The sequence below is a fragment of the Perca flavescens genome, chromosome 18 (genome assembly GCF_004354835.1).
Source record: "Perca flavescens isolate YP-PL-M2 chromosome 18, PFLA_1.0, whole genome shotgun sequence".
NCBI classification, from domain to species: domain Eukaryota; kingdom Metazoa; phylum Chordata; class Actinopteri; order Perciformes; family Percidae; genus Perca; species Perca flavescens.
Window position 1 is genome coordinate 31,906,686 of NC_041348.1, and position 20,934 is coordinate 31,927,619.

At 39.4% G+C, this 20,934-nt stretch overlaps 1 protein-coding gene across 1 annotated transcript in view; it reads left to right on the top strand.

Annotated features, from left to right (window-relative positions):
- The first annotated feature begins 20,687 nt into the window (after positions 1-20,687).
- The window catches only part of asap2b (ArfGAP with SH3 domain, ankyrin repeat and PH domain 2b), a 50,247-nt gene continuing 50,000 nt past the window's right edge, over positions 20,688-20,934 (top strand). The window contains exon 1 of the mRNA XM_028604677.1: positions 20,688-20,934. This exon is cut by the window's right edge and continues 271 nt beyond it. The gene's annotated coding sequence lies outside the window, so the exon portion shown is untranslated.

The following is a 20,934-nucleotide window of genomic DNA, read 5'->3' on the forward strand; positions in this document are numbered from 1 at the left end:
GTCGACCCTTGAAGACCCCTCGGACAGCCATGACATACTGGCTGGTGGCTTGACGCATCATTTCAATCTCACGCAGCAAAGATTCATTGGTCCTGTGTGTTTGTTTGCATTATAAGTGATTCACTCAACTTAATGTAATCATAAACAGACAACGCTTTGTAAGCACTTACCCGTCATCAGGACGAAGCAGTTTAATGGCCACGTCACACGCCCACCGACGATGCCTGGCTTTGTAGATTTGTCCGAATCCTCCGGAGCCAATCAACTTCCAGCCCTCGAGGCTGGAGTCTTCAATAAACTGTTCCATATTTCACTAGAGGAGCAAATTATTCATGATAATGAAACCTTTACAAGTCAAAAGAATGACATGCATTGTAGCTTATGCATGTGTCTGACATGATGAAAGCATTGTGGGTATTACATCTTGTTAATATTGGAGAAACTATGTCCAAAATAAGGCATTCCACGTCCTATGGGGTGCTAAACATGTGTGATCAAAATCACTATAAAGTCTTACAATGCTAACAGGTTTTGATGTGTGCACGTGAGAACTTTTGTTGATTTTTTTTCAAGTATAGCAAGGGCAACAACAAAACAACAAAAATGCATATGTCAGTGTATCACTCAAAATGATTACTAATTTGAACATTGCTGCGGAGATTTGTGTGTTTTTGTGAATCCTAAAGTCATCAAACACAATGCTAATTAAAGCATGAAATCCAAGATAGCTGACTTCCTGTTGGGTGACAGGAAAGAGCAATGATCAAATTTCCTAAACATACAACGAACATTATCCCAACCCAAAGTGTGCTTATGGGGAGGCCAGGTAGTCCACTGGCCACGCCCAAAACTAATCACTGCAGAACTTTACAATTGATGCCAGTTCTGACGACTGTAACAACTTTTCAACTTCACAATTCATTGAGCATCCAAAGCTTCTCAAAAATATGGAAGTTCAGCAGAATATTAATAATCTCTACAAAAGCAATTTGGGTCCTCTGACCATTCTGTGTTAGTTAGTTAGTCTACATTTTCTCTTCCTTAGCCATGACGCTGTTATGCGTAAATCACAACACTTCTCAATATCACTTCCAATGTAGTCTGTGTGATCCGCAGTTATACACAGTATACCCACTAAGAAAGCTCCAGGATTTCCATATACCCATTTAAAAATGCCCAACATACTTTCCATTGTATTTTTGACATATTTTTAATTGTCATCTGTGTTTTTTTCTTCACATAGGCTAAATAAAGGTATTTCTACCGTAAATTGGTGCATAAAAGTGTATCCGAATACAGCACACACACTACAATACGTTAAACTACACTGATCATTTCCTTATCAATCAGGCACAAGATCTGACCATAATTACACTTTTGTTTTCCATAAACTGTCGTTGCTTTAGCCTAATATTTAAGTTGCAACCCTGGGAATTGGTAAGCAATCGTGAGAGAAAAGAAAAAAACTATAAAAACATAATTCAAACCGATGTGCGCATTGGCGACACCCGTATGGCTCAAGAAGCCGACAAATGCGTAATTCCCTCCGCTGAAAATCTACATCTTTCATAGAAATACACATCAGGGAATGTTAATGGGGTTGTCTGTCTCTAAATGTTTTGATTTTTATGAGCGCACCCCTCCTCTCTCCGTGCATCAAGCTCCGTGCATCAGTAGGCAGTGCTTTTACACCAGTTGCTCTCTAATCTCCAACATTACCTGCTCCCGAGCAGGTAGGTGTTCAGCATCATTTACCACGGCGATTTAACCGGGTAAATCGGTGGATAAGAAGTGATCCACCGTCATGATACACAAAACCCTGGCTTGAACCTGAAATTACCTCGTTAACGCCAAATCTTGCTTCGTAGTACATGCCTCTGGTGTCTGTGTGCATCTGATCCTAGGATGCTGTTAAACCCTTATAACTGGGAAGCTCACTTGGTAAAACAGGCACCCATATGCAGAGGCTCAGTCCTCGACACAGCGGCTCAGGGTTTGAGTCCAACCTGCAGCCATTTGCTGCATGTCTTCCCCTTCTCTCTCTCCCCTTTCCTGTCTACAGCGGTCCTGTCTATGAAAGGCTAAAATGCCCCAAAAAATATCTTTAAAAAATATGTTTACTTATTATTAGTTGTGCTTTAATGTATTATTATTTTAACTCAAAATCTGTTGCAGTTTCAGCGCAGTTAGTATATACATAATAAGTTTATACATTTAGGTAGATAATACTTTGTTAATGGTTAATAATTGTTTAGTAAATCATCTAATATAATATAATCAAACAATATTTGGATGGCTATTATAAAGTTGCAACTAATGCTTATAATAATTAGTTAATGAATAATAAGTGGTTTATAAAGAATCAAGTAACAATAATTTGGCCCCATTAATTCACTTTTTGTTTATACATGCTTTACAGAGTCTTAATTAACCATTAACAAGGTAAGAATAATCATCAGATGCAACATTAATAATTAATAGCCATCCAAATGTTTATTGATGGTTTATAAACAATTTATCAATCATTAACAACATGTTATGATGTGAGCAACATAAATTATTAAGGGTCCGTGTTCATTTCAGGGAACTCAGATCACAATCAAACTGCTGTTGGTTCTACTTAAGAAACACAAATAACTTTACATGCAAATCTTTCTTAAATCAATGTTTTTCAAATCAGAAAGATATTCTACAACATATTTCAAATATATATTTTAAATCAGCATGCGGAAACCTTTCTACTGTCCAGTTAAACAGCAACACAGCACAATGTGATCAAAGTGATCCTGATTATCAGACATTAACAGATTCCTCTGGTAGGATTCTCACCTGCTGAACTTCGCTCAGACTCTTTCCACCTTCATGTGTTGATGAAACACTGGGAGAGACAAAGCTGCTCATTTCTCCCTTGTTCTTCCGGGTGTCAGTGTGTGTCACACCTTTATAAATTCAGTTCAAGTCTTAAAAAAAACACACCAGTGACGTCAAAACTTGTCCAACAGGTGGTAGACAGCCAATCACATTCTTCTGCAGTGATTTCCCACCTACATTTCAAAACACATTAAACAATAGGGAAACTTTAAAAAATCTGTGCACCATCTACAATCAAAACAATGACAATTTAGTGAAGCCCCTCAAAAATGTGTTTTATAAAGGCCTTAATTGGAATACTGCACCAAAATTATCACAAAGGGAGTTATATTAAAGGAACACGCCGACTTATTGGGAATTTAGCTTATTCACGGTAACCCCCAGAGTTAGACTAGTCCATACATACCCTTCTCATCTCTTATTGGGACTTTATCTTATTCACTGTAACCCCCAGAGTTAGACTAGTCCATACATACCCTTCTCATCTCTTATTGAGACTTTATCTTATTCACTGTAACCCCCAGAGTTAGACTAGTCCATACATACCCTTCTCATCTCTTATTGGGACTTTATCTTATTCACTGTAACCTCCAGAGTTAGACTAGTCCATACATACCCTTCTCATCTCCGTGCGTGCTGTAATGCTGTCTGATGGTTCCAGCATTAGCTTAGCTTAGCACAGATCCTGCAGGTAACAGGTTCCAACTAGCCTACTGCTCCAAATTGTGACAAAAGTGACAAAATAACTCCAACATGTTCCTATTTACATGTTGTGATTTATAGAGTCACAGCGTGTACAAAAAAACAACGTAACATGAGACACAGCCATCTTCTAACAGTAAACAAACCGGGAACTATATTCTCAGACAGGCTTGCTGCGAGCATATCACTCCGCCCAAGTACTATATTCTTCCGCCTGAGAATATAGTTCCCGGTTTGTTTACAGTTAGAAGACGGCTGTGTCTCATGTTACGTTGTTTTTTGTACACGCCAGACTTATAAATCACAACATGTAAATAGGAACATGTTGGAGTTATTTTGTCACTTATTGGGAGCAGTAGGATTACTGGAACCAGTTACCTGCAGGATCTGTGCTGGGCTGATGCTGCTGGAGCCGTCAGACAGCGTTACAGCACACATGGAGATGAGAAGGGTATGTATGGACTAGTCTAACTCTGGGGGTTACAGTGAATAAGATAAAGTCCCAATAAGTCGGCGTGTTCCTGTAAGGATAAAATTCATTTAAAAACAAATTTGGAACCTAAATTGGAAATATGTCTGAAATAATGAGAGCAATGCGTGTAACAAATGTTGTGAATATCAAAGCAACTATGTCCAAATTATAGCCTTCCACTAATTAGGGGCCGCTATGAAGCCACTAAACAAGCCTGGATTAAATTGCCGTAAAATCTTGCAATATTCACAGGTTTTGTGGGTTTTTCAAGTATGGCAAGGGCAACAAAAATACATATATCAATATATCAATTGAAATGATTACCAGGTTGAACATGGCGTCAAAGTTTTCTGAGTTTTTGTGGATTCTAAAGTCCTCAAACAAGTGTTTGTAAAATGCAAATGAATGGAATCCAAGATAGCTGATTCCTGTTGGGCAACAGGAAAGTTACATTTCGCAAACATTAACCCTTGTTGGCTTCCATTCGACCATGCATCTTCCTCTCGGGTCAAAACTGAAAATCACTTTTTCTAACGTTTTTGTCTCTTTTGGCGCGTTTTTCAATGTTTTTGGCACTTTGACGTTTAACACTCCTTTTCACTACCATGTATGAATACCACTAACACCAACATATCACTAGATTTACACATTAATTTGGAATTCATGGTCAATAAACCTTACTTATAGAAAACTATACATACCTAATACTTGAGTTAAAAAGAAGAAGTTATGAATTATTTAGACTAATATTAAAGGAAGGATAATCACAGAAGTGTATATGTCAACGTTCAGTTGAAATACTGTTTCGAAACCTTTCTATTTCTTTTCAAATGCAAAAACATTTAACAAAACACCCAAAATTCACTGAAAGTAGAGATCCGATCTTATGTCGTACTTGCGAAGCGCGTTGTGTGGAATCATCCATCCATGTTGTTTTTGAGTAATTAAAATTAGGTAGTTAAAAAGAGACCCATATTTCTGAGATAGACATTTAGAAAACGGATCGTATTTGACCCGAAGACAACACAAGGGTTAAAGGAACTTTATCCCAAACCAAAATGTGCTTTTAGTGACGCTATGGATCTCACCTGCTTTACTCACTTCTGGTTTATCTACAGACTCTTTCCTCCTTCATGTGTCGAGGAAACCCTGGGAGAGACGAAGCTGCTCTTTTCTTCCTTTTCCGATCTATCCTTTCCCTCAGACTTTATTTCTCTTCTGCCATTCCGATGCTGCAATCTACCCACACACGCACACACACTCAAGGGTGGGGGTCCATGCAGCGCGACTTCCTCTTCTGCTCTGACGAACACAATAACATCCGGTTCCTTCTTTTGCTACTCTATCTGATGAACAACACTATATCCTTTAAACACTGTTTACCCCCTTAATTTACTCTTCACGGTCAAATTTTTTGACCAGACAGTTTTAACTGCTCTTATTTAAACATAAATACCAATAAAAATGACAAAAAGTATTTCTAATAGAACATTTATTGTAAAAAGAACCTTATTAGAACCCTAACATCTACAACATGTGGGTGTGTGTGTTTCTGTGTGTGCGTGCATGCACGTGTGTCCGAACATTGGTGGTTCACATGCATGAATAAATCACTCAAAATTCAAAGAAAGTAGTCACAATTAATTGTTCGTGTTCAAATGCCTTTTTTTACAGGATATCATAAGGTCTTAAGGCAATCTGATGAAGAATGACATATTTATGGTACAGGGAATGTGTAAATCGGTCATTTTTGACCAGAACAGTGTTAGAAGGATATATTGTATAAACCAGTGTTTCTCAAATGGGGGTACGCGTATTCCTGGGGGTACTTTGGAGTACTGCAGGGGGGTACGTGATCTTTTTGCAAAATGCTCATTTAAAAATAGGTCATGCATAATTCCTAAAATAATTATACTATAATAATAAATGAATTAAGTGATGGATCCGAAATTCTAATTTGAAATCCATCCATCCATCTTCGTCCGCTTATCCGGTGTCGGGTCGCGGGGGGAGCAGCTCCAGCAGGGGACCCCAAACTTCCCTTTCCCGAGCAACATTAACCAGCTCCGACTGGGGATCGGCGTTCCCAGGCCAGGTTGGAGATATAATCCCTCCACCTAGTCCTGGGTCTTCCCCGAGGCCTCCTCCCAGCTGGACGTGCCTGGAACACCTCCCTAGGGAGGCGCCCAGGGGGCATCCTTACCAGATGCCCGAACCACCTCAACTGGCTCCTTTCGACGCAAAGGAGCAGCGGCTCTCCGAGCTCCTCACGGATGACTGAGCTTCTCACCCTATCTCTAAGGGAGACGCCAGCCACCCTCCTGAGGAAACCCATTTCGCCGCTTGTACCCTGGATCTCGTTCTTTCGGTCATGACCCAGCCTTCATGACCATAGGTGAGGGTAGGAGCGAAAACTGACCGGTAGATCGAGAGCTTTGCCTTCTGGCTCAGCTCTCTTTTCGTCCTGGCGGTGCGATAGATTGAATGCAATACCGCACCCGCTGCGCCCGATTCTCCGACCAATCTCCCGCTCCATTGTCCCCTCACTCGCGAACAAAACCCCAAGGTACTTGAACTCCTTCACTTGGGGTAAGGACTCATTCCCTACCTGGAGAAGGCATTCCATCGGTTTCCTGCTGAGAACCATGGTTCTCAGCTAATTTGAAATGTAGCATTTAAATATTTTTCAGGTACAAGGTTGTTGTTTAGTAAATCTATCACTCCCGACACTGTATTGTTCCTCTTTATATAGATGTTTAGTGCTGGTCAGGGGGTACATTATTGAAAAAAGTTTGAGAACCCCTGGTATAAACTATAAGTAAAAGCTTAAGCAAAGCATCTGTGCGTTGAGTCTTTCTTTGCATGGGCATTACAGACGTGTCTCACCCGGAGAGATCTTTCAACCATTTCCTCAATGACTGCACACAGCTCTATAACAATGACCACAACACCCTTAAACTGACATTCTTATTTGACACATGCACCTTTAAGCATTAACTGGCAGTATTAATGCTATTATTTCCACACATTCTTCTGCAGTGATTTCCCACCTAAATTTCAAAACGCATTAAAAACAATAGGGAAACTTTAAAAAATCTGTGTATCGGCATGTTTAAATACATTTTCTGAGCAGCATCTTGTAAAAGTTAACACTATCTACAATCAAAAGCAATGAGTGTGAACAGGGCAAATAATCTAAAACATCAGACAATAAATAAGTCTAGAAATGACAAATTCTGCATATCTGAATATTTCATGCTTTATCAAACTAAATGTTCCATCAAACTGTTTCAAATACAGCTAACATGAGACACTGGAGCAGCTGATCCTGGACCAGTATAATTAAAGACATTAAATAAGGTCAATGGACAATGTGTCTCAGGACAGTATATGACTATAAAAACCTCAAAAACATATCTGTTACAAAATCAAAATTCTGGAATAAATTATTTCCATATTATCCCCAAATTTAGTGAGGCCCCTCAAATGTGTTTTTTAAAGGCCTTAATTGTAATACTGCACCAAAATGATCACAAAGTGAGTTATATTAAAGCAACACCAAAGATTATTTTGTACCTTAAAATAATGTTTCCAAAATCGTTTCAGTGGTTCATCTACTCATAACAGAGTGAACGGCACTTCTGCATTCACTTTGCAGCCCACTACCGGCTATAACCGCACTATGCAAGTTTGCCAGATCGGGTAGTGGATCTGTAGTTCGAATGAGACATAAGAATACTGGTAACGGTAATGGACAATTCCACTTCCAACCTGTAGGGGGACCTAAGAGGAAAAGTGGGATCAGATTAATTTAAAAACAAATTTGGAAATTAAATTGGAAATATGTCTGAAATAATGACAGCAATTTGTGTAACAAATGTTGTGAATGTCAAAGCAACTATGTCCAAATTATAGCCTTCCACTTATTAGGGGGCGCTATGAAGCCACTAAACAAGCATGAATTAAATTGAAAGAGCAATGATCCTATTAAATTTCGGGAAAATTGAAGGAACTTTATCCCAAATGAAAATGCGCTTTTAGGGACACTATGGAGCCTGATGGCCACACTCAAAACATAATCACTGAGGGGCCCTCAGTAGCCACTAAGTCCCCCCTCCCCTCTGGTCCATTTAGAAACGGTTTTAAAGCCTCTGGGACAGCTGGGACCTGAACTGTGCTAAAGCTGGGACCTAAACTGTGCTAAAGGGTTTTCAGTGTTACCATGTTAGTCTCACTGTTGGAAGATGGCAGTATTCAAGCACTGAACATTTCATTTATGTACTTTACTTCAGAGTATTACGAGTAAAAAACTCAGCCAGGTGTGTGAGGACAGTGTTTGAGAGGCAGGATTAGTGCAGTTTCTGTATTCTTTGTTGCTATTGCACACCTTTTCCAACTTTTCCCCAGTAATTACGTACATTAGTACACACAAAACATATATAACACTGTTTTCACATGCACACTGTTGCGGCTGTAAGCAGTCCAAAATATTCTTCTTCTTCCACACGTAAAATACATTTAGCACTGTAGTTACCAAATGTAATTGTTACCTGGTGAGTAGAATAATTGCGTTCATGCAGCGTGATGCGGTCAACAAAAGTGTTCGCTCCCAAGCTCACCCCCCCCCTCTGTCAATGCCCAAAAACCCAGGTGCACAGGTGAAGCAAACAAATAGACTACCACCCACAACATCAAAGCACAACACAATAATCAACAAACAACATGAATAAGACCATAAACAGCCAATATGTGGCTCCTACACACACTGTCCTCACAAACACTGTCCTCACAAACACTGTCCTCACAAACACTGTCCTCACAAACACTGTCCTCACAAACACTGTCCTCACAAACACTGTCTCACATACCTTGTCCTCATATTCCCCTTAGGCAGATAAGGCAGAGGAAGGAGGAAATATAACACACTTCTGATTGGCTGACAACTACCACCTGTTGAACAGGTTTCGACGTCACTGATCTTTTTAAAAAAACTTGATCTGAAGTTATAAGGGTTTAACAGCATCCTAGGATCAGATGCACACAGACACCAGGACAGATGAGGAAGAAATGTAGTAGTTCTGTAGAATTTTTCTCTGTGCTAAATAATAATTACTGTAGAAGGATTTACATATAAGGTTGTTTGTGTTCCTCAAGTAGAGCCAACAACAGTTTGATTGTAATCTGAGTGTCTTAACTGGTCTGACAGCTTAGATTGACCTGGCTTTGAATTTTTTTTTTTTTTTTTTATCGTAATACTCTGAAGTGAAGTACATAGATGAAGTGTTCAGTGCTCAAATACACCCATCTTCCAACAGTGATACTAACATGGTAACACTGAAGACCCTTTAGGACAGTTCAGGTCTCAGCTGTCCCAGAGGCTTTAAAACAGTTTCTAGATGGACCAGAGGCATCCCAGGGTGGGAGGGGACTTTGTGGCTGCTGAGGGGAGAAAACATGAATTTATAATTTGGTCCCTAACACTGTGGCATGAGGACCCTATTATTTGTGTAGAGATTATTATTATTCTGCTGCACAATCTTATTTTTGAGAAGTTTGGAATTCTCGAAAACTCACGAAAATCGTCAAAACTGGCATAAATTGTAAAGTTCTACAGTGATTATGTTTTGGGTGTGGCCAGCAGGCTCCATAATGTCTCTAAAAGCACATTTTGGTTTGGGATAAAGTTCCTTTAATGTTCGCGAAATTTAATAGGATCATTGCTCTTTCCTGTCGGCCAACAGGAATCAGCTATCTTGGATTCCATTCATTTGCATTTTACAAACACATGTTTGAGGACTTTAGAATCCACAAAACCTCGCAAAACTTTGCAGCCGTGTTCAAACTGGTAATTATTTCGATTTATATATCAATATATGCATTTTTTTTGAGCTTGCCATACTTGAAAAACCCACAAAACCTGTGAATATTGCAAGATTTTACGGCAATTTAATTCATGCTTGTTTAGTGGCTTCATAGCGCCCCCTAATTAGTGGAAGGCTATAATTTGGACATAGTTGTTTTGATATTCACAACATTTCTTACACGCATTGCTCTCATTATTTCAGACATATTTCCAATTTAGGTTCCAAATTAGTTTTTAAATTAATCTGATCCTTAATATAACTCATTTTATGATCATTTTGGTGCAGTATTCCAATTAAGGACTTTATAATTACACATTTTTGTGGGGCTTCACTAAATTTGGGGATAATATGGTAAGTAATTATCCCCAAAGTAATTTATTCCAGAATTTGGATTTTGCAACAGATATGTTTTGGAGGTTTTGGAACATTTTCATATCATATACTGTCCTGAGACACATTGGCCCTCATTTATCAACCTAACGTAGAAACCAGCGCAGATATGAGCGCAGAAATCATCTTACGACAGGCTTCACGTGGGATTTATGAAACGTTCGTATCACAACAATCAGAGCGTAAGAATGGTCGTACATTGATAAATGCAGCGGCTGGAAATGATCGCAATTTAAATATCACGCCCCAATATATTCTGGGTTTTGAGGCCTCGCCCCTACAATTCACGACATGGCGAGACGTAATCCGGATGAGAAGCGGCACTTTTCAGACGTGGAGATTGAAACCCTGATGTCTCCGGTTCATTTGCACTAACGTGTGGACTATCTGGCAGCCTGGAAACTGGTATCAAAGGCTGTAGAAAGAATGCGGGATGAAAAGAGATCACTGATGCGGTCAACAGTGTTGCCGTAGTAAATCGGACTCCAGCTGAAGATTAGCTTAAGTTTAATTTATACATCCTTGACACATTTTCTATAGTCCTAATAGTAATATACAGGCTTCTACTGCAATCTCTTAGGCCTACATGGTGTACCTATATTTAAATAAACACACGGTAGCGGAGTTTATGCAGCGTTTTTCATTTTACTCGTGTTTTTTTTCATGAGTCAGAACGAGACAACAGCTGATGGAGAGCGCATGTCCTCCGCCCCCATGCTGGACCACCACCCCGACCCTGTCTCCTGACAGCAGAGGGGCTGGAAAAACAAGCCGAAATAACTCGGTCAATGGCAGGAATAAATCGTTCACGACATAGAAATGAAAACCTGAATAATAAATAAAAATGTTGTGCATCGTCACGTTTCCTGTATTGAATATCATTGCCAAACATAACACTATAGGCTAAACCTTTTAAACGTGAGGAATAATAATATCCTGTCTCCTTCAGTTGGTGGCTGTTCTGGACTCTGCTCTCTGGGCATCGGCTCATCTGGCTCCATCGCTACATTTATGGCACCCGGTTTCCCTGCGAGATGTTGTGCAGAACCCCCACAGGCTAAAACAATATTATAGGCCCCCCCCCCCCCCACCTACTGATGCGAGCCATCTGCCCTTAAACAATCCGATGGAGCGCTCCACCATGGTGCCACGGTGTGCGTGCGTGTGCACTGTTGTACCGGCTCATAGAGGTCCTCTAAAAGAGCCAGATCTGCCATTGCTGATAGGTGATCAGCTGATGACTTCTCCTTCTCCTGTTAAACTGATGATATGCTGCACCGCGAGGCCCCGCTGACGCAGAAACCTGCGTACACGAGTTCAGACCAGACGTGAGATTTGATCGCAGCCTACGCTCACGTTCAAATTGACAAATGCCGAGCTTGGCGTAGGAATCGGCGTACGCCTGTTTTAGGTCGTACGCACGTTTCATAAATGAGGGCCAACGTCTTCATGATCACTGTAGTTTCCAAATATCCTCTAATTAGCAGACAGTCCTCACAAACATACTGTCCTCATGAACACTGTAGGAAATCACTGTCCCCTTTTTGATTGATTGAAATGTATTTCAGCATTTAAAAGAAAACAGAAAGGGTCACACACACACACACACACAGACAGAGAGGGTCATACAGAAAATATTGATACTACACAAATCAGAAAGCATGTCAAGGTACATGAATGACAAACATTTGATAAGTTTGATCAGATGTCTGGAAAAGGAGTGGGAAGAACTACACATTTATCTAATCCTACCGTTAGTTAACAAGCTTTCTCAGTCAAAATTCTTCATAACGCATGCAAACATATACTTATGCTTACCAAATCTTGTATCTTACAATATACAATTTATTTCTCAAATGTTTATATCAAATAAATATATTTAATTTCTTACATATTTACAAAAACTCATTACACTGTCCTTATACACTGTCCTCAAATATGCTGTACTTAAGCACACACACACACAGACACACAAACAAACGCACACACAATAACACAAACACACACTAACACACAAACACACACAAAGACACACACACACACATACACAGACACACACACACACATACACATACACACACACACTAACACAAACACACACAAACACACTAACACACACAGACACACACACACACACACTAACACACAGACAGACTAACACACACACACTAACACACTCACACACACACTAAGACACACACACACACATACACACTAACACACAGACACACACTAAAACATACACACTTACACAAACATACACTTACACAGACACACATTTACACACACATACATACATACGCATACGCACACACACACACACACACAAACACACACACACACACATATACACACACACAAACGCACACACACACACACACACACACACACACAAATAAACACAAACACACAAGCACACACAATAAAACAAACACACACATACAAACACACAAAGACACACATGCACACACACACACACTAACAGACACACTAACACCCACAACACACACACACACACACACACACACACACACACACACATATACATACGAACACCCACTAACACACACACACGCATACATACGCACACACACTAACACACACACACATATACACAGACACACCCACCAGTGCAAAGTTAAACACCGCAATACCATCTCTGACCACTAGGGAACACACATGACCACGTGGGGACCTTGATTCGGTCCCCGTGAGAAAAAATGGTCCTCATGAGGTGAGTGCTATGTCAGGTCCAGGATCCCACCAGGATAGAAAAAAAAAAACACACACACACACACACACACACTAACACAAACAAACACACACTAACACACTAACCGGCAATTTCCACTGACTGCAGAACGTCTGTTTCCCGACTCCGTCCCAGATACGCAGAGCTTCTATATTTTTGATTAGTGCGGGACAGGAAGTGGAGCGCAGAAACAAAATAAATATCCGGTTAATTTTCAAAATAAAATACGCCGTGCTCACGGCGGATCATATTTCCCTGCACTGCACCTCGAAAACACAGCACAGAGTGGTTTCCCCTCTACTCCTCTGGATGGAAACAAACTGTTGTTGGTTTTGTGGTTCAATTCTACGTGAATTCGTGAGATCTCGTCGGGTCCTCGTGACTTCAGCTGTCCCGGTGGGTGTTGGTGGACGGCGGAGCCGGTCCACAGCTGTTAGGCATCCAGTGGAAATCCCCGGTTACACACTAACACACAAACACACACTAAAACACACACACACTAAGACAAACACACAGACACACACAAACACACACTAAAACACACACACACTAAGACAAACACACAGACACACACAAACACACACTAAAACACACACACACTAAGACAAACACACAGACAGACACACACTAACACACACTAAATCACAAACACACATTAACACACAAACACACAAACACACACACACACACACTAACACACACAAACACACAAACACACAAACACACACAAACACATACACACACACACACGCACACACACACACACACAGACACAAACACACACTAAAACACACACAATAACACAAACACACACTAACACACACTAAATCACAAACACACACTAACACACAAATACACACACACAGACACACACACACACTAACACAAACACAAACAAACACACACTAACACACACACAGACAAACACCAACACACACAAACACACACACACAAACACACACTAAATCAAACACACACTAAGACAAACAGACACACACACACACAGACAAACACCAACACACACAAACACACACACACACACACACAGACACAAACACACACACATATGCACACACACAAACAGACACAACCACACACACAAATACACGCACACACACACACACACACAAACACAATCCCACACACACACACCCACACTAACACACACACACACACACACAGACAAACATACAGACATACACACACACACACAGACATACACACACACTAACACAAACACAAACACACAGTAACACACACACAGACACACACAGACACACAAACACACACTAAACAAACACACACTAAGACAAACAGACACACACACACACACACACAGACAAACACACTAACACAGACACACACACACACAGACACACACACAGACACACAATCACAGTCCTCATAAACACTGTTCTAAATACATGTGTGAGTCTGTGTATGCAGGATTTATTCCATTTGTCAAATGTAAACAAGACTTATTTCAGGACACTTTGGAGATAGAGTAGGTCCAGACCACACTCTATAATATACCCAAAGACCCAACATTTCCCCCCAAGAGCAAGCATTTGGTGAGACAGTAAGGTGACCAGATGTCCCGAAATCCAAGCAGTTGTCCTGAATCCCGAAACCTGCCCCAATTGTCCCGAAAATTAGAGCAAAGTCTCCAGAGCAGACTCTCAAGTAGGCTAATAGCCCGGAGAGTTTAACTACATGTACCGCATTTTTTAAGAAAACGTGCCGCATAATCAAGGATTTTTGCCTGGCTGTAACAATCACAAAAAAACTCCGCATTTTTCTGGAAGGACTGTCTGGTCAGCTGAAATTTAATATACATTAATATATGTCAACATAGGACAATACAGACGACATTTTCCCTAGAAATTACATTTACAGTTTTTCTTGATTGCTTTGATACAGCAGTCAACTCAAACTCCACATTTTCAAAACAGTTAACACACAGGCCGAAACAGTGGCACTCATGGTCAAAATGAAACATTTGGTTTGCAAAAGGCTCTAACTGTGCCAAAACATTTAAAATATGCAACAAAAGCAAATTTTGCATTCAAACAACACAACTTGCAAACAAGTGTATGAGCTCTTCCAATCAACCATTGCACAGTGGACAACAAAACACAAAATACAGCACTCAGTGTGAATCAGTGCATCATTGCTTGTCATTGTAGCCTATTACTGTACGGAGCTTTCATGCCAGAGACATTTGTTGTCAAATTTGCCATCTTGCCAAGAATTGGATCCAGAATCAGAAATGATTTGATGCAAATTTTATTGATTCCATTGATTCTTATTTTCAAACTGTGGCTGAAAACTGAAATACTGTAAATATTACACAAAATACATGTAAACCAAACCAAAATAAAATCTATTAGAGTATAAGAAATTAAGAAAATACAAATAAAATATATTACAGTAAAGTATAAACATCTATTATTGTAGAGTATAAGAAATAGCCACTATTGATACTCTTCTGTCTTGACGATGGGGCCACATGGCCTAACCCTGCTGACTGATTGCTAATTGAATATTTGTGTCAATGAGTGTCAAACAGGTGCTTCAGTGATTTCATACTGATGTAGGTAGTTTCTAATAGTTAGGAACAGATGGTTTCTTTTTGGTTACCATAGCTAAAACAATGGAGCTTGGACTGCTTGAATGACATCCGTGTAAACTGTTCTGCAAAAGCGTTCGGAAAATGTGTCAATCCATTGAGAAAGGGTTAACACATTTGCAAGAGGTGTCTTCTGCTCTGCTGAGACAGTGATGATGAAAACCAAGTGGATCCCAGTTTCTTTAAGCAGGTCAAAGCAATCAAGAAAAACTGTATATATCCCCAAATGGCTTTTTCAATTATGTAATGTTTACGTTGCGTGCTGAAAAAGGTAATTGTTGGCTGAATTATGTTCAGAGGCAATGTTTTTTGAGTTAATATAGCGCTATATTTATGAACTGCACCAGAGTTGCAGAGAGGTATTATATTATAGGTGTAACAGAGGTTTCAAGGGTCATACATTTGATCACCTTGAATGTTAGACATTTACTGTCCAAGATCCATAGATTTAAAAACAACCATTATTGCATGTTCATTGTAAAGGTACAAAACAATGATGTTGACTATAGGAGCTTGCACACCGCTCCAACAAATACCAACAAACTCCAACATTTGTCTTGTTGGTCTTTAGACTTGGTTCATAAACCAACTGCCAGTCCACACTTCCCAGACAGTAACAGACAAGACTGACTTTTGTCACCTATAGTCCTACCTTTTCTTATTTGAGTTTTAGTGTAATATAACAAGGATGAAGTGGAGACCTTGTTGAATGTGGCCAAAGTAGTTCTGGTCTACCTGGCCTGTAAAGCTGCTTGCCGTGTACAGGAGAGACGGCAATCAAGGCGAGCCAGGAGGAGACTGTGGTGGAAACCTTGGATATTGCGACATGTAAAACTGGGTGTCTATCCTAACTTGTGTCAAGAACTTTGCTCAAAAGATACTCCAGCTTTTGCAAATTTTGCCCATTTTGCTCCTCAAGATTTTGAGGAATTACTCACTATGGTTACTCCACTAATTGCCAGAAAAAAACACCCATTTTAGAGACAGCATTTCAAGCTGTTAGAATGTTGTCAATTGTTGGAAAATGGGTTGCGTTGGTCCGATATTCAGACCAGACTGGACATGTCCAACTCTACCAACTCCATCCAACAAACACCAACAAACACAGACAGACGGCCCACACTGACCCAACTGTTGGAGTTTGTTGGAGTTTGTTGGTGTTTGTTGGTGTTTGTTGGTGTTTGTTGGCATTTGTTGGAGCAGTGTGCAAGCTCCTTATGACTACTTTTCAGTCCTGTGGTTTATATGTTGTGGTGGACAAGGCTTCACTTTGGTCCTTAGTTGGCTCATTGATTGTGTCTTTTTTTCCTCAGAAATGGTGACATAATCTCCTCATAAGTTAGTTTTCTATCCTCCTTGTGTTTGGGTATCTCACTAATGACACATCAAACATCTTAAGGAAAAGTTTTTAATGAGAACTGTCAATGTCACAATGCATTTTAACTGTAGGAGACATTCAGCATGTGTACTATAATTCTTGTAATGTGTGTAAATAGATGAGTAAATGTATGTAAGGGCTACAACATTTTGACCACTAGATGGTAGTATATGTACAGAGGTGACACTGGTCAGAGGCGATATTAATCAGGGGAGTGGGAAGTAATTTTAAGCAAATATTCAGGAACACATGGTTCTCACTGTAACATTAAACTAAACACAGCATGAAGAGAAAATTAAACTGCATTACTTCAAGTACATCTCATCAAAGTAATCAACCTTTGGCTGTTCATTATTCTAGAATAAACGGGAACTTCACCCAAAGATAATTCACTGTTTTGGACATTGTCTCATTCACTCACCACCACCAGTTACATGCATGACTGGGGTCAGGCCTATGTTCCCACATTTCTAAGAATTATTTTTTCACAGAAAATTAGGCCCTTTGTTCTTACATTTCTACGATTTTTCTTGAAATTAGGGTTAAGGTTAGGGTTAACCCCAAATTGGGAGAAAGGGGAATAAAATCTGATACAAATTTATGAAAACGGAAATGTGGGAACATAGGGCTTAATTTTCAGTGAAAGAAAAGAATTCTTAGAAATGTGGGAACACAGGCACAATCCCACATGACGTACCAGAGAATTAAGGCTTTAACATTAGTGCTGTGACATTGGACAAAGTGACAAAAAATTTGGGAAAAAGAAGCTTGAAAACGTCAAAAAAGCCACTAAAATGTCAAAAAAGATGACCAAAACAAAGTTTTTATATATATATATATATATATATATATATATATATATATATATATATAAAAACCAGTACAGGCCAAAAGTTTGGACACACCTTCTCATTCAATGTGTTTGCTTTTTATTTTCATGACTATTTACATTGTAGATTCTCACTGAAGGCATCAAAACTATGAATGAACACATATGGAATTATGTACTTAACAAAAAAGTGTGAAATAACTGAAAACATGTCTTATATTTTAGATTCTTCAAATTTTGTCAGGGTTAATTAGTGGAATTATTTCCCTTATTAATAAAAAAAGCAAAGGGTGTCTACTTTGAGGAATCTAAAATATAAGACATGTTTTCAGTTATTTCACACTTTTTTGTTAAGTACATAATTCCATATGTGTTCATTCATAGTTTTGATGCCTTCAGTGAGAATCTACAATGTAAATAGTCATGAAAATAAAAAGGAAACGCATTGAATGAGAAGGTGTGTCCTAACTTTTGGCCTGTACTGTATATAAATATACATGTTCTACATTTGCTACGTTGTCATTGCTATATAATAGTGATGTAACTATACTAGATAGATAGATAGATTGGAACTTGTTCTGGTGGAACATGTGTACATTCAAAGGTTGTTTTAGTCGTGCAACAGAAAACTCAGATTGGACAGATAGTCTAGCTAGCTGTCTGGATTTACCCTGCAGAGATCTGAGGAGCAGTTAACCATAGTCCTCACAAATCAGCCGGAGGTTAGAACGCCAACACAGAGACAGAGGAAGGGGACGGACATCCAGCCAAAAAAAAAAAGGACATCCGGCAGCAATCCCAGAAGTGGAACGTCTGATGCAGACTAACCTAATTGACCATGAATTCAAAGAATAAGTGTAAAACTAGTGTTTATAAGATGGTGGTTGTGGACAAAAAAGTTTTAATCGTCAGAAAAAGTGCCAGAAAAGCAGCAAAAATTACCAAAAAGCAACAAAAATGCCAGAAAAACCTTTAAACAGTGTGAAAACACTAAAATGTTTTAAGCCGGGACGAGAACACAAGGGTTGCATGAATACAATTTACAAAAATCTCTTCACAGACACCATAACAGCTGTTTATTTTTAACAGTTGAGTGCTCCATCTTCTTGAACAGAGATCATCTTTGACACCTGCCTGGAGGTGAAGGGGGCGGGGCCAATGGTTGCAACACACCTGGGGAACGTTCAATCTAAAGCATTCTCCAACGTAGAGTTTGCTGTTTCCTGCAGGTTCAACAACATGTTTCCTTACAACACAGCGCTGGAATGTAACTAAGTACTTTTACTCCAGTACTGTTCTTCAGTACCAAATGTTGAGATACTTGTACTTTACTTGAGTCTTTTCTTTTCATGTCACTTTCTACTTCTACTACGACTTTTTACTCCGCTACATTCATCTGTTACAGCTTTAGTTACTAGTTACTTTAGTTACTCCGCTACATTCATCTGTTCCAGCTTTAGTTACTAGTTACTTTAGTTACTCCGCTACATTCATCTGTTCCAGCTTTAGTTACTAGTTACTTTAGTTACTCCACTACATTCATCTGTTACAGCTTTAGTTACTAGTTACTTTAGTTACTCCTCTACATTCATCTGTTCCAGCTTTAGTTACTAGTTACTTTAGTTACTCCGCTACATTCATCTGTTACAGCTTTAGTTACTAGTTACTTTAGTTACTCCACTACATTCATCTGTTCCAGCTTTAGTTACTAGTTACTTTAGTTACTCCGCTACATTCATCTGGTACAGCTTTAGTTACTAGTTACTTTAGTTACTCCACTACATTCATCTGTTCCAGCTTTAGTTACTAGTTACTTTAGTTACTCCGCTACATTCATCTGTTCCAGCTTTAGTTACTAGTTACTTTAGTTACTCCTCTACATTCATCTGTTCCAGCTTTAGTTACTAGTTACTTTAGTTACTCCGCTACATTCATCTGTTACAGCTTTAGTTACTAGTTACTTTAGTTACTCCGCTACATTCATCTGTTACAGCTTTAGTTACTAGTTACTTTAGTTACTAGTTACTTTAGTTACTCCGCTACATTCATCTGTTACAGCTTTAGTTACTAGTTACTTTAGTTACTAGTTACTTTAGTTACTCCGCTACATTCATCTGTTCCAGCTTTAGTTACTAGTTACTTTAGTTACTCCGCTACATTCATCTGTTACAGCTTTAGTTACTAGTTACTTTAGTTACTCCTCTACATTCATCTGTTCCAGCTTTAGTTACTAGTTACTTTAGTTACTAGTTACTTTATACATTAAAGACAGAGACAGACAGACACACACGCACGCACACATACAGAGAAGAAGAAGATTTATTTATTTATATTAGGACAATGCACATTAATCAACATTTCTGTAAATGCGCCAGTGTTAGCCAGTCGGCTAATTTCAGAGACAGACACACACACACTAAGACGCACACACACACACACACACACACACACACACACACACACACACACATACAGAGACAGAGACAGACAAACACATACAAAGATTTCTGCACACAAAACACATTTATAGTATATAAAATCTGATGTTTGATTATAAATTAAACTTTTACTACTTTAATACTTTAGTGTATTTTTTACTGCTGATACATTAGGGCTGTACTTTACTTTGTAGTGGAGACTTTAAGTAGCCTAAAAGACCACATACTTCCTCCATCATTTATAAAAGTATCTCTAAAGTACACTTACTTAAGTGCAGTACCTCTTCTTGCGCTGTTTAATTTTGAAAGAAAGGAACTTCCTGAACTTTAATCTAATCTCTGTGACTGTGGTGTCTGGAAACAGCAGCAGAGTGAGACCTCTCCCTCTCCGTGTCTCCGCCCTGCTCGGTGCAGCTTCCTCAGGTGTTTTCAGACTGGGACGGCACGGTCCGTGTGCAGCAGGCCTCACCTCCGCGGAACATATCATGGGAATACAAGTCATAACTGCCCCCTGAGTTTAAGAACAATCTGATATAGCCCGTTCAGCTATGAGGAGGACCGAGTACCGGACACAGGAGAGGATCTTTGCTGGATGTTTCTGACACACCG